Source organism: Triticum aestivum, chromosome 5B, assembly GCF_018294505.1.
Source record: "Triticum aestivum cultivar Chinese Spring chromosome 5B, IWGSC CS RefSeq v2.1, whole genome shotgun sequence".
In the NCBI taxonomy this organism is placed as follows: domain Eukaryota; kingdom Viridiplantae; phylum Streptophyta; class Magnoliopsida; order Poales; family Poaceae; genus Triticum; species Triticum aestivum.
Genome location: NC_057807.1, coordinates 473,162,624 through 473,177,465, shown reverse-complemented (window position 1 = coordinate 473,177,465; position 14,842 = coordinate 473,162,624). Strand labels below are relative to the sequence as shown.

Here is a 14,842-nt window from a genome sequence, read left to right as displayed (position 1 = left end):
CTTATGGAGAGATATAGGGAGCATAAGAAGGACTTGCATATGGTGTTCATTGACTTGGAGAAGGCCTATGATAAGATACCGCGGAATGTCATGTGGTGGGCCTTGGAGAAACACAAAGTCCCAGCAAAGTACATTACCCTCATCAAGGACATGTACAATAATGTTGTGACAAGTGTTCGAACAAGTGATGTCGACATCGATGACTTCCCGATTAAGATAGGACTGCATCAGGGGTTAGCTTTGAGCCCTTATCTTTTTGCATTGGTGATGGATGAGGTCACAAGGGGTATACAAGGAGATATCCCATGGTGTATGCTCTTTGCGGATGATGTGGTGCTAGTTGACGATAGTCGGACGGGGGTAAATAGGAAGTTAGAGTTATGGAGACAAACCTTGGAATCGAAAGGGTTTAGGCTTAGTAGAACTAAAACCGAGTACATGATGTGCGGTTTCAGTACTACTAGCTGTGAGGAGGAGGAGGTTAGCCTTGATGGCCAGGTGGTACCTCGGAAGGACACCTTTCGGTATTTGGGGTCAATGTTGCAGGAGGATGGGGGTATTGATGAAGATGTGAACCATCGAATCAAAGCCGGATGGATGAAGTGGCGCCAAGCTTCTGGCATTCTCTGTGACAAGAGAGTGCCACAAAAGCTAAAAGGCAAGTTCTACAGGACGGCGGTTCGACCCGCAATGTTGTATGGCGCGGAGTGTTGGCCGACTAAAAGGCGACATGTTCAACAGTTAGGTGTGGCGGAGATGCGTATGTTGAGATGGATGTGTGGCCACACGAGGAAGGATCGAGTCCGGAATGATGATATACGAGATAGAGTTAGGGTAGCACCAATTGAGGAGAAGCTTGTCCAACATCGTTTGAGATGGTTTGGGCATATTCAGCGCAGGCCTCCAGAAGCTCCAGTGCATAGCGGACGGCTAAAGCATGCGGAGAATGTCAAGAGAGGGCGGGGTCGACCGATTTTGACATGGGAGGAGTCCGTTAAGAGAGACCTGAAGGATTGGAGTATCGACAAAGAGATAGCTATGAACAGGGGTGCGTGGAAGCTTGCTATCCATGTGCCAGAGCCATGAGTTGGTTGTGAGATCTTATGGGTTTCACCTCTAGCCTACCCCAACTTGTTTGGAACTAAAGGCTTTGTTGTTGTTGTTGTTGTTGTTGTCTTTTCTTTGTTGCAAGAAGATTTTTTTTATCAAGGCATAAAAAAGATGTTCAAACATAATCCCTTTTTTTGGGTGAATGGAATGATTCTTTTGTGATCGTGGACCTGATAATTTATGCACTTTTCGCAAAAAAACTTATGTACTATCATCATGATAACTTTACCCCTGAGGAAAAAAGGTTTACAACTTGGTAACCTCAACATGGATAGCATGCTAATATAAGCACCAGAAACCTGTTATCTTACGTACAAACACCAGTAGCAGGAGTGTACTAACCAACTCCACTGCCTTGATTGTCGTCCAATAAGTAGAAATTTGACAGTTAACCTTTTTTTCACTTTCATATGAGCCAAAAAAAGTTTTTTTCTTCTTGTGTTTTTTGGATTTCTCAAGTTGTCTTGTAGTCTCTCATATACCAATGAGTTATATACCTTGCTCATGTAGCCTCGTTGTAAATATCATGGCAACTTCACATGAGGGATTTTTTGAATTGAAACATACCCCGATAACTTCTATGCAAATGGCATGGTAAGTTGTGCACCGGGACCTGATAACTTACATATAAATGTCATGGTAACTTTGACCGAGGGTGAAAATTATTGAAACATCTCCCCGATAATTTATGTGTAAACAACACGGTAATTTCTGCAAGGCAACCTTGATAACTTAGGCCAACACCACGACAACTTTGACCTGAAGGAAAAAAGTTGTTAAAAATGTACCCCGGTAACATTTGTATAAACGTCATGGTAATAACGCTTCATATACATGATAGCTTAGGTACAAACACCATGATAACTTGAACCCCGAGGAAAATTGTTGAAAAATATAACCTCGATAACGTTTGCGTGAATATCATGGTAATAGAAAAAAGTTGTTAAAAAATACATCCCAATAACTCATGTGTAAAAAACATGATAATACACATAGATGAGAGCTAATAACTCATATACAAATATCGCAGTAATTTTTTGACCGAGGGAATGAAAATTGTTGAAAAACATACCCCGATAATGTGCAACATGGTAATATACACAACAAAGCTGATAACTCACTGCAAACATCATAATCACTTTTTGACCTTGGGGCTAGAAGTTTGTTGAAAACATACCCCGAAAACTTTTGTGTAAATGACACGGTAACTTATGTATAACAGACGTGGTAACTTACATAGCCCAGCTGTGGTAACTTTTGGTCCAAAAAAAAGCCATCTGAACATATCAACATGGGATCAGTTTCAAAGATTTTTTTATGAAGACGGTTTCTTAATCGGAGTGATGGTTTGAGCTACAAAACATTTTGAAATTTGAAAAAAAAAGAAAGAATCTAGGATAACATTGGCTTTTTTTCCTTTAGTGCATATATGCATGTAATTAGAGCGAGAAGTGCACGTGAAAAGAAAATTACTCATTCTAATGCATGCATGTATATAATTAGTGTACAGTAAAGATGGTTCTAGCCTATTGCTAAAATCTGAACATTTGATAGTTATAGAAGTCCTTTATATTTAGCAAACGATATGCATAGTAATTACATAACTACGGTCTCTCTTATCTATGCGTAGCGTAGAGTGGACCGACGGCAGATAAGTAACCTCGCCGTACTTCCCTAACGGCGCCCGACAAATTATCTGGCCTCTGTTTTGGGCATGCGGAGCAGCATGCGAGATTTCCTGGCCTTCCTCCTGGGAGAGGCCATCCCCACCGCCTGCATTGTGCTTCGGCTTCCATCTCTGTGTCCTGCGCCCGGCGGCAACATGGTCCTGTCGTCCTGGCGTGCGTTGGCTCCTTCGCCGGGAGACGACGGGCTTGCTCGGGTGAGCGCGGCCATGAAGGGGCAAAACACCATCCTGATGACCTTCGGCAACAAGGCGTGGGCGGCGCCCGGCTCGCTGCTGGACCTCTTCCTGGAGAGCTTCCGCGGGGGAGACAAGACGGAGCCCCTGCTCAGTCGTCACCTCGTCATCGTCGCCGTGGATGACGAGGCGTTCCGGCGGTGCACCCGCTCGACATCGGCAGCAGGGTCAACTTCACGGCGAAGGAGTACATGAGCAAGGACTACCTGAAGATGATGTGGGTCAGGAACAAGTTCCAGACCCGCGTCCTGGAGCTCGGCTACTCCTTCGTCTTCACGGTGAGTGGTGCAAGTGCAACACACATTATGCGTGCATGCAACATCCATGTCCCCAAATCTTTCTGACATGTTGCACGATGCATGTCCTACCATGCTGCAAATGTATTTTTTTGATCTCTGGATGTCTTTCATCGATCGACCGACCAGGATGTGGATATCGTGTGGTTCCGGAACCCGCTGCTGCGGGTGCCCGTGGGCGCCGAGGTTGCCATCTCGTGCGACCGGTTCTACGGCGACGACCCCTACGACGTGTGGAAGAACGCCAACGGCGGGTTCCTGTACGCGAGGCCGGCCGCCTTCTTCAAGGGGTGATATGAGGCGAGGACAGCGCACCCAGGCCAGCACGACCAGTACGTGTTTGACAAGGTGAGGCACGGGCTGTCGCTGCAGCACGGCGTGGCGCTGCACTTCATTGACTTCTGCCAGCACAAGAAGGACTTCTGGCAGCTCTACACCTTCCACAGCAGCTGCCTCAAGGGGCTGCACATGAAGCTGAGCCTGCTCCGGAGTCTCCTCGGTGTCAAGACTCAAAGCAATACACTTCTTGCCCCTTGAAGATAAAGTTGCACGCAAACTTGCTCCTTGGACTGGGCAACTCATGGCTGCCCCTGGTAGGGTCGTCCTGGTTAAGGCGGTTCTCACTTCCATCGCCATTTATAGCATCACATCGCTTGTCCTACCGGTGGAGGTGCTCAAGAGGATTGATGCATTGAGACGGGCCTTTCTATGGGCTGGCTGCGATAAGGTCACTGGAGGCAAGTGCAAGATCAATTGGGAGCAGGTCTGTCGACCGAAGATTATGGGCGGACTTGGAATTCTGAATTTGTGGAAGTTTGCCACCGCGCTTCGCCTCCGCTGGCTTTGGTTCGAGTGGTCTGCTACACCCAAACCATGGGTTGGGCTTGGCACCCCTTGCGACGAGGCTGATATGGACCTTTTTGCTGCGTGTACGACGGTGAAAATTGGAGATGGCCGTTGAACCTTTTTATTTTCCGTCGACGCTCGCTGCATGGGGTAGCACGAACGACGGCCACCAGTCAATGCCATGTAGCAAAAAAACTGGCTGGTCGTAGCCAAAAACAACGACGGTTGTAGCAAAAATCATCGCTACCGCCTCGGGGTCACATCTCTGCCATGAATGGATGTACCAAATTTTCTCGTCGGTCGTAGCAAAAGCAGACGACGGTTGTAGCAAATCTTCGTCTCCACCGTCGCAGGTCGTAGTTCCGCCACGAGTGGATGTAGCAAAAATTGTCGATGGTTCCAGCTCGCCACGGCGCTAGTTCCAGCACACAACCACTACGGTCGTAGCATGCAGCACCCCACCGCCCCTGGAGCTCACAGTGCCATGACGATGTGGTCATGGCCATGGTCGCCATGGTCATAGCACCGCTGACAAACGGATGCAGCTTCGCCGAGCTGCTGTTGTAACTCTTTTTCCTATCCCATGTCGGAGTTCAGTGAGCGATTGTGAAGATGGAGGCTGAAGAAGACCTGGGATGCGCTCCTCACACGAGGCACTAGAGAGGACGAGAAAAAAAGAAACATCTCGTGATGGGTCAAGGGGACTTGGTGGGCCAAGAGAGAAAGACAACCAACGCAAGAAGTGGATCGGGAGACTTGTCCCGTTGGATTGCTGTGCGATTGAGCGGCGCGCGTGCGTCCTGCCTCGCTCCACACCTTTCCCCGCCCCCTCACCGAACCTCATCACTGTCTCGTTGCACCGACACCGCCCGCCAAGGTCGATATCGCTCGTTCTAGAAGACATCCCTCACCACCAAGCAGTTCATGGAGGCCGCTCTTTCCGGTCGACCAGCGTCGGGCAAAAATGACACAATGAAGTACTCCCTCCGTTTCTAAATACTTGTCTTTCTAGAGATTTCAACAAATGACTACATACGACGTAAAATGAGTGAATCTACACTTTAAAATATGTCTACATACATTCGTATGTTGAGTCCATTTAAAATGCCTAGAAAGACAAGTATTTGGGAACGGAGGGAGTACAAGGTATATATATATATTGTAGCTTGGTTGATGATCACGCCTTACGAAATTCCACTGGAGACACGAGAGGTGATCGTGTATAAGAGAGCATCTCCACTCGTTCGCCCCCAGCGTAACCAGCGATTGCGTTTTGGCCTATGCGCTGGCGGTTTTTTCGCCCCAGTGCGATCCAGTTCCCAGCTGCGCCCCCAGGTTTCGGCCTCAAGACGCGCATAAATTCAAACTTGTCTTTCCCGCTGCCTAAAAAATGCCACAAGTTCGGCGATCACCATGCCACAGTTCGGTGATCAAAACATAGAAGAAAGTTCGGCGTTCAAAAGGAAGGACGCGTAGACAAAGGAATGCATCAAACGACGGGCTCCTCCGGCGTGGGACTGGCCGCTATCGGCGTGCTCGGCGTCGATGTGGCTTTTGTGTTCGGGCTGGTCGGCGTCGGTGTGGCTTCTGTGCTCGGCGTCGGCATGGCTTCTGTGCTCGGCGTCGGTGTGACTTCATCGCTCGGGCTGGGCGTTGGCGTTGTGGTCGGCGTTTGGGTTGAAAGCATCTGGTTCAAGATGAGGCCGCGCTCCGCCAAGTACCACGCCTTGACCTGCTCGTCCATCATCGACATGTCCGCCCCCATCAAGAATGCCAGATCGGTGTTCCTCTTTTTCGTGGCGGCGTTGGTCTGGAGTAGGTCGAGCTTCACGTCATGCTTGGTCATCAACGCTGACCACCGCGCGTCGGATTTCTTCTCCTTATTGGGGGCGTTGTTCTTGGCATCGGTGATGCACCGCTCGATCGATCATTGCAGTCGCTCGGCAGCCGGCGCCGCGTCCCTTGCCGTCTTGGCTCTTTTGTTGCCATCAGCGCGCCCATCCGCCACCCTTGGGGCGGGCGCATCCTGTTTGTAGGTCTCCTTGGCCTTGGCGAGGGTGAGCCGGACATCCCTCCACTTCTCGCATGACTCGATCCGGGAGAACATGTGAAGGAACTTGAACTCTTGGTCGCTGCTGTCCTGGCGGTACATGTTGAACATCAGAACCATCTGCGCGGTAGAAGAACAAGTGTCGGCGACGTACACGGCGACAGTAGTTAGCCGGCAGCTGGACATACCTAACCCTCGACGTTGGCACCACTTTTCGGGCGAGCCGCGATCTCCTCGACGATCCCATGTCATTTGTTGCAGGCCGCCTGGATAATTGCCCAATGGTTCGGCATGGCCTTTTCGCCGCGCTGCATGTGGATGGCGCCGAAGTAGGGTCGACCAGTTTGCGCTCATCGAACGCTGACTTGATCTGTCTCCATTACGTGTCGACGTTCTCGTTCATGCCGGTGATCGGGTCGATGCTGATGATCTTCCATGCTTCAGCGAGGCACTCGTCTTCTTTGGATGTCCACTTGACACGTGACTCGCCCGGCCTGGCATTCTCCCCACGCTTCCTCTTTTTCCCTTTCCTCACCGACGCCGGCTCCAGCTCCTCCTCCACTTCCTCCTCCTCCCCTCCTCGGCGTCATCGAGCTCATCGTCCATGTCGACGGTGGTGTCCATTCTGTCATCTTGCGCATGGAACCCGGGGTAGGAGGCGGCGGCGGCTGAGCCTCTCGTGATGATCTTGCCCATGTCGGCGTCGGTCGTGTCGGGGTTGCCGAAATGTGGTGCAGAGGCTTGTGAGAATGGTAGGGCACCCCGGCGCAGAGGAGGCGTCGGCGAGGCTGAGTACACCGCCGACGAATAGTTGTACTAGGTTCGAGGCCGGGGAATGCGGGCAAGGGAGTGCGCTGGTCGGGGTTCAGACCGGACCAGCGCGTCGCCGTCGCGAGGGAGTGGGAAGGTGATGTTGGGATTGAATCCACCATGCACGTCGCCGTCAGAGTAGTTAAGTGAGGGTGCATACCCCTAGGGCGGCGGCGGCGGCGAGAAGTTAGCCGACAATGCGACACTCTGTTGGCTCCACGTAGCTTGCGGGCAGGGACCAGACGGATTCATCATCCCAGCGTGAGACGCCCTCTGCCTGCTCCGCCGCCACCGTCGCTGCCGCCGACGCGGCCGCGTCCCTGGCCTTCTTGGCGTTGAGCCTGTTCCGCCGGTCAGTGGTGACAGCCTCCCCGCGCCGAACCTCCGCCCTCCACTCGATGTTGGACACGCTCGGTGGTTTCGCCATCGGCGCCCTCGGCTTCCTTTGTTTCGGTTGGGCGGAATCGACAACGGCAGCGGAGCGAGGGCCGAATACTTCTTCGGCAACATGGCGGCCGGACGGTGGGGAGCGGGAGGAGAATGTCGGGAGTGGCGGGACAGAAGGGGGAAGCAATGATGAAATAGAGGGAAAAGGGGGGAAAGGCCCGTCCGTCGCTGACAGAGCGGGCCCACGCGCCTTTTCACTTCGGCCGGCGCCCCTAGGCGCCCCCGGAGGGCTGGATTCGGTTCGGGTTCGCCGGCTATTATTTCGGCCCAAATCGGCGATAAACAAAGACCTGGTGGCGCGACTGGGACGGTTTTTCGCCGGCGGCGCTAAAAAAACCCGCCCTGCGGCCTGTTTTGGGGGGGGAGGGGGGGGGGGGGGGGGCGAGTGGAGATGCTCTAAGAGTCTAAGGTGTTCCAATCTTCCAGCAAGATGGGAAGTGATATACACATAGCGATGTAGTCAAGTAAATGCGTCAAATGCCTGGCGGTCAATGTTCCTCCAGTCTTCCGTTCATCCTGATGATCTTGTTTCAGTTCTCAACATGGCTTCCGTTCATATTGGTGTTGCTGCTTCGACGCTGAAGTATGAACATCTTCTCAGCATGCTAGCCCTCCAAACTTGTCTAAGATCATCAGAGTTTAGAAAGTATTTGTTTCCTAACGTGTAAAAGAACCAGACTGTAATCCAACATTAGAGAGCAGGTAACACCGTAGCAGTGGAGACTGTAATCCATGGAAAGAGCAAAAGTCAGTCACGGCCAGGAGGAGGACGGAACCTCATGCGGGCACGCCGAGAAGAGAAGGAGACGCGCGGAGTTAACTCACGTGAACAGCTCCCTCAAAAAAAAAAAAAAACTCACGTGAACAGCTAACATGTCCTCTTCTCCTGTCTTTTTGTGTGTGTGTGTGGCGTGGCAGCAGGTCGGGGACATTCCTCTTTTTTTTAATATTAGTATCTATTGAAATGGTCGTAAACCATATAAGAGGCAAAAATGTCTTTTTAGTTCTCATTTAATACCTTAATACCGTTAAGGTTTAAAATGGACGAAAGTGTTATAAAAGTCATAAAATTTAATTTTGATGTTAGATAAGGAAGAAAAATATTTTCAGTGTCAAATAAGGAAAGAAAATTTAAAACAGTGTTAAATAAGAAATTCTCTCAAATACCGATGCCATCAGCCCATCACCTCCATGAACTTATGTGAGTTGCAACCATGATTTCTTTCATTTTGAAATTTTAACCTTTATTAATTCTGGATGTCACGCCTCATAAACCGAAATGGCCTTGCTGTTCATTGAACAGGGAGAGTCGAGAGAAGTCGTACCAGGTTGGAAAAAGCGGTAGGCGTAAGCGAGGCGGTTGGCCTTCGCCTAGTGCCTAGGCGGTGCCTAAGCGCTCTAGGCGCGGCCTAGGCGGTAATATAATTTTTACTCGCAGTGTATCTGTGAATTATTATATGGGTGTTGATATTACTTTATGACATATAAATAAGTTAATTGCCGTCTACCGCCATTGGTATATAACCAGTTTCGCATATTAGTGCAGTACGTGGCATGATTTCTTGCTTGGGTAGGCAATTCCTTGCTTGTCCTGCCTAGACCTCCATTTATGCCGTAGGCGAGGCGTTTGGCCATTGCCTAGCGCCTAGGCGTGCCTAAGCGCCCCCTAGGCACTGCCTTTTCCAACAGAGGTTGTACCTGATGCACAATGCTCTCCGGTGCGCGTCGCGGCAGCGCCAGTCCTCTCTGTTCATCCCAAGTGTTTTTTTACCGTTACGGTGGGCTTACGCCAGCCTGAACCATTACATTAATAAATCAAAGCACATTCACAACAGAATTTGAGAGGTGTTAAAGAGCAGATAGGTGATACAATACAACATGGAACTTCAATAATGAAGGAGACCCAAAGAAGGCTCTTTCATGCATCCGTTAGACCAAAGTATGACGTGTCAGCAGCCGCACATGCAATAAGAAGGATAGATTGAGCATCATTCTTGAAGGCTTTGACATATATTCTTTTCCGAATATTCCGCAAAATGGCAATGATGACCGTTGAACGAATTTTGATGTTTAGATCACGCCCCCAAAGATGTCGAAGATCAGTAGGGTACTCATGAGCAATGGTAACGAACTCATCCCAAAGCGGTCGAAGATGCCGGCATTGAAGAACTATGCGATTCGTTGATTTAGTCATAGGGCAGAAGAGGCAACTATCTGAGGTTCAGAGACGTCAGTTATGAGATATGCAAAGTTTTTCAAAAGTTCTTCTGTTTTTCATGGCAAAGTTCAGAGACCAATTTAATAAAGTTTGGTTCTCTTTGAAATTATTTAAAGAAAGTTCTACCAAACCAATTTAAACAACAAGATATTTGATTTTTGTGGCATTTAAATCCTGTTTGTGTGTTGGCCTACAGCCACCATCAAAGATAATAAGGGGAATTACTCACATAATTGGGCTGGAGATTAATGCAGGACATGCAAGAATCTAGCGTCTATCTGCACCTACTTCCGGACATGCGTGCCAAAGTCAGCTTTTTCATCTGCATCTTTCCATCATGAGCAGCTTTGGTCAGTGGATATTGGTGCTGTGCATGAAAGGAGAATGTAAATGGCTTTAGGGCATCTCCAGCCGTTGGCCCCCCAGGGGGCGTCTAAAAGCGCTGCCTGGGGTGAGCCGGCACAAAAAATGGTCCTGGGGGCGAGTCGGTCCCCAGCCGTCGGCCCCAGGGCTGCCCCCAGGCGCGTATTTAAAAAAAAAAACCGTTCGGCGAAGTTATGATAAAAACTAGTTATATTTCGGCCAACCATGGCAAGTTTCGGCGAAATTCGTCCAAACATTACATTAACCTAATCTAAAGTAAAAGAAAGTGGCTGAAGTCGTCGCCGCCATCGTCGTCGCCGCCATCATCGTCGTCGGCCTTCTCCTCCTTGACGCGGGTGCCCCTGCTGGTCCCCTGCCCGGCGTCGCCTTGGCGAACAGGCGGCGGCGCGTCGTCGTCGTCGTCGTCGCTGTCGCATAAGACGACGACCCCGCCTTCCTCGCGGCCACGTCGGCGCTCCTCGAAGCGGGCGTAGGGCGGCGCACTGGCGCTCCTTCTCCTTCTGTCAGCCCTCGCTGAGCACGCTCTCGAGAGCGCGGCCGGGGACGCCCCACCAGAGGTGGCGCCCCTCGCTGTTCTGCCGGCCGCCGACCACCCGAGCGCCGTTGGTGGACGCCAAGCGCTCCAGCTGGCGGCGCTGGAAATACGCCGCCCAGGCCGTGTGGTTGTCGGCGGCGTACTGGGGTAGGGAGCGGTGGGCGTCGGTGAGGGACGCACGCACGATGTCGACCTCCTCGGCGAAGTACCTCGACTTCGCCACGGCGTCGGGCAACGGGGGAATGAGCACTCCCCCGACGCTGAGCCTCCACCCCGTTGGCCCGGCGCGCATGTCCGGCGGCGCCGGGATGTTCGCCTGGAACAGGAGCCAGGACTCCTGTTCGCGGAGCGAACGGCGGCCGAAGCCGTTGGCCGCCGCCTCGTCTTCGGGGAAGCGTTCTGCCATGGCGACGGCGAGGCTGGGCGGGCTCGGGAGAGGTAGAGGGAGGGGCTGGGCGGCGGCGCTCGAGAGAGGCAGGGAGGGGGAGGGGCTGGACGTCGGCGAGGGGGGCTGGTGTGGGCACAGGCGAGTGGAGGCCGCCGGCTTTTATAGCCGTCCCGCGCCCGTGTGTACGCGTGCGAGGGAGGGAAGGCGTCGGCGCGCCGTCCCGTGAAGCGCCGCCCGTGAGGAATCAATGGCAAGGCTGGCCGGCGGCAGCCTTGCCATTGATTCCCCGCGGAACCAAGGCCGTTGGGGGAAGACGAGGCGCCGAGTCGCTGACGCGGCTGGCCCGCGTCTTTTTCGCGCCAAAACAGTTCGCCCCGGCGCTCCCGTGCGCCCCCCAGCGCGCCGGGTTCGGGCTGGGTCCGCCGACGCTGTTTTCGGCCCAAACCGACGAAAATCGGGCTCCTGGGGCGCGACTGGGCCATTTTTCGGCGCCGGCGCGAAAAAATCGTCCTGAGGAGGCCTTCGTGAGGGCGCAGCTGGAGATGCCCTTATTGGTCTGAAGCGTCGGTCATTTGTATAGACGCTCCTTGGAGGCAAGCCATAGAAAATGTATGCATTTATTGGGGCATATTTTTCCTAGATGGCGCCTGCGAACGGCGGTAGGTCTCTGATTGCCTTGTATGATGATTTGCAAGTCGGAAGCTTGTCACTGAGACGTGCGAAAGGTTTTTTTTAGAAGAATAGGGAGGCTCCTCCCCAGTTCCATTACTTGAATAAAACCTCAAAGTTGTGCCATACATCAGCTCATTGAAAGGAGCAGTTCAGGGAAAGCGAAACGAGGAAGAAAAGAGACGTCCCAAAGGTTTGTCCAGTGTTGTGCATGTATATTGTATAGCTTGGCCCACCTCTTAATCATTGTATAGTTAAGATTGTGGCTCACTTTGTACTTCATATATACGTGCGCTTTGCATCGATCAATATATCGTGAAGCATTGCCAAAACAATAGTTTCCAACATGATATCATACCTACGATCCTAACCTTAACCCGTGCCGCCGCCGTCGCCGCGATCCCATCGCCGCCACCCGCCGCCGCCGCCACCTCGTGCCGCCGCCGCCGCCGCGAACCTTCGCCGCCGCGCCGCTGCCCTGGTGCGCCGCCGCCGCCCGCGCTTCCGCCCGCACCCGCCGCGCCGCCACCCGCCACGTCGCCTTCTTCCCTGCCGCGCCGTCGCACACGCACCGCCGCACCACCCCTCTCGGCCATGGCCTCCCCCGGTTCCACTGGTACCACCCGCAGCCGCCGCACCAACCCGTTCGAAGGCCCCGATCCCGTCGTCATCCGCGACTTCAACATCCTCGCCCGGGTTCCCGTCATCCTCGACCACCTCACCTCCACATACTATGCCTAGAAGACGTAATTCTCCCTCGTGTTCCGTGAGTACAATCTCTGGGATCACATCGATGGCTCCGTGGACTCCCGCTTCACGGAGGACGATGAGGAGTGGACGTCCATGGACGCCACTCTCATCCGTTGGTTCTACACCACCATCTCGAAGGACCTCTTCCACACGGTGGTCTCCACCGATGATGACGCTCACGCCGTTTGGACCAAGCTCAACGGCCTCTTCACCGACAACGCGCTCCAACACAAGGTTTTCTTGCACGGCGAGTTTTTTGGGTGCCAGCAGCTTGACTCGTTTGTTGACGACTATTGCATGCGCCTCAAGAAGCTTGTTGACGAGCTCCGTGACCTCGGCGAGAAGGTCTCCGATGAGCTTCTCCTCAGCACCCTCATCGCCGGCCTGAATGAAGACTTCGGGAACGCCGCCTCCAACACCCCCCTCATCACCAACCCGACTTTCCCTAAGATCGTCGCGTACCTGAAGCTGGAGGAGCGGAGGATGCGGATGTCGCACACCCGGGCCACCCACACGACCCTCACCGCCGGTACCCGCGGCGATGCGCCACCCACCGCCCCGGCCCCACTGCCGCGGCCCGCCTTGGGCCCCTTCCAGGCGCCGCCACCGCCCGGGTTCCCCTACCCGCCGCCGCCGCAGGCCCCTCCGCCCCCCGCCGAGCAGCAGCAGCACCGGGGCGGGCGTCGCGGCCGAGGTGGCCGCAAGCAGCAACAGCCATAGTAGCCGGCTGCCCACGGCGGGGCGCCACGCCAGCCGCAGCACCAGCTACCGCCGGCGCCCTGGCAGGCCGGCCAGAACCCTTGGACGAGGGTTGTGCACACGTATTCCATGCCTATACCGCGTGCCCCCGTCCCCGGCTCCTTTGGCCCCCGCCCGGCCCCTCATCAGGCTCTGTACACGGCCCCTCAGGCGTACCAGCCCGCGCTGCTCTACGGCCCCTCGGCCTATGGGTTGCCTCCGGCCGGTGGGTTTGTGGTGCCACTGCCTCAGCCGGCGCCGTCCGCCCCGACCTCCTGCCGGCGCCTTGGGACCCCTCTCTCCTAGCGGCTCTCCATACCGCCCCCACGCCACAGCAGTACACTGGCGGTGGCGACTTATATATGGACACCGGAGCCACGACTCACATGGCCTCCAACCCCGGTAACCTTCTTGCCGCTCATCCCGTTCACACCGCTGCTCGCATTACCGTGGGTGACGACTCTTCCATGCCCATTACTCATGTCGGCCATGCTGCTTTTCCTTTTAACTCCATGCCATTATATCTTTCTAATGTGCTTGTTTCTCCTGACATCATTAAAAATTTTGTTTTCGTTCGTTCTCTTACACGTGAAAATCCTGTTACCGTTGAATTTGACATGTTTGGCTTTTCTGTCAAGGATGCCCGTACCCGGATGGTGCTCCATCGATGTGACAGCCCCGACGAGCTTTACCCGGTCCACTCATCTACCTCCTCCGTTGCTGCACCCATGGCGCTTTCTGCCGGAGTGGACCTTCGGCACGCTCGTCTTGGTCATCCCAACATCGCCACCCTTCGTCATATTCTTCGGAGTTTTTCATTCACGTGTAATAAGATCGACGATCACACTTGTCATGCTTGTCGTCTCGGCAAACATGTTCGTCTTCCTTTTAGCACTTCCTCGCATGTCGCATCATACCCGTTTGAGTTAATTCATAGTGATGTTTGGACCTTTCCTGTTGCAAGTAACACGGGCTATCTTTATTACCTTGTCATACTTGATGATTTTTCACACTATGTGTGGACCTTCCCGTTGCGGCGAAAGTCGGACTCTGTTGCCACTCTCACCGCTTTCTACTCCTATGTCTCCACGTAGTTTGGACGTCCCATTCATGCATTGCAAACAGACAACGGGAAGGAGTTCGATAACCTTGCGATCCACAACCTTCTCGCCACACACGGCATGATCTTTCATCTCACTTGCCCATACACTTCGCAACAAAACGGCCGCGCTGAGCGCGTGCTTCGCACTCTCAATGACTGCGTTCGCACCCTCCTCTTTCACGTCAACGTGCCACCACGTTTTTGGCCCGACGCGCTCGCCACCGCATCATTACTCATTAACATTCTTCCTTGTTGCACTCGCGGGAATTTTGCACCTCATCACCTCTTGTTTGGCACGCCACCCTCTATGCTGAGCTCCGCATCTTCGGTTGCCTGTGCTACCCCAGCATCGCTTCCACTGCTCCTCATAAGCTCGCACCTCGGTCTGTGGCCTGCATATTTCTCGGCTATCCTCCCAACACCAAAGGCTACCGCTGCTATGATCCTATCTCACATTGGGTGATCACTTCACGACACATTTACTTTGAGTGAGATGGTTTTTCCATTCCAGCAGGTACCTTCGGATGTTGCGGCCTTGCCCGCTCTCGGTGACGGCCGCCCACGTGCCTCTCTTGGGC

At 53.3% G+C, this 14,842-nt stretch overlaps 1 pseudogene; it reads left to right on the top strand.

Moving 5' to 3' along the window:
- The first annotated feature begins 2,824 nt into the window (after nt 1–2,824).
- On the top strand, nt 2,825–3,864 carry LOC123114895 (uncharacterized protein At4g15970-like; annotated as a pseudogene).
- The last annotated feature ends 10,978 nt before the right edge of the window (nt 3,865–14,842 follow it).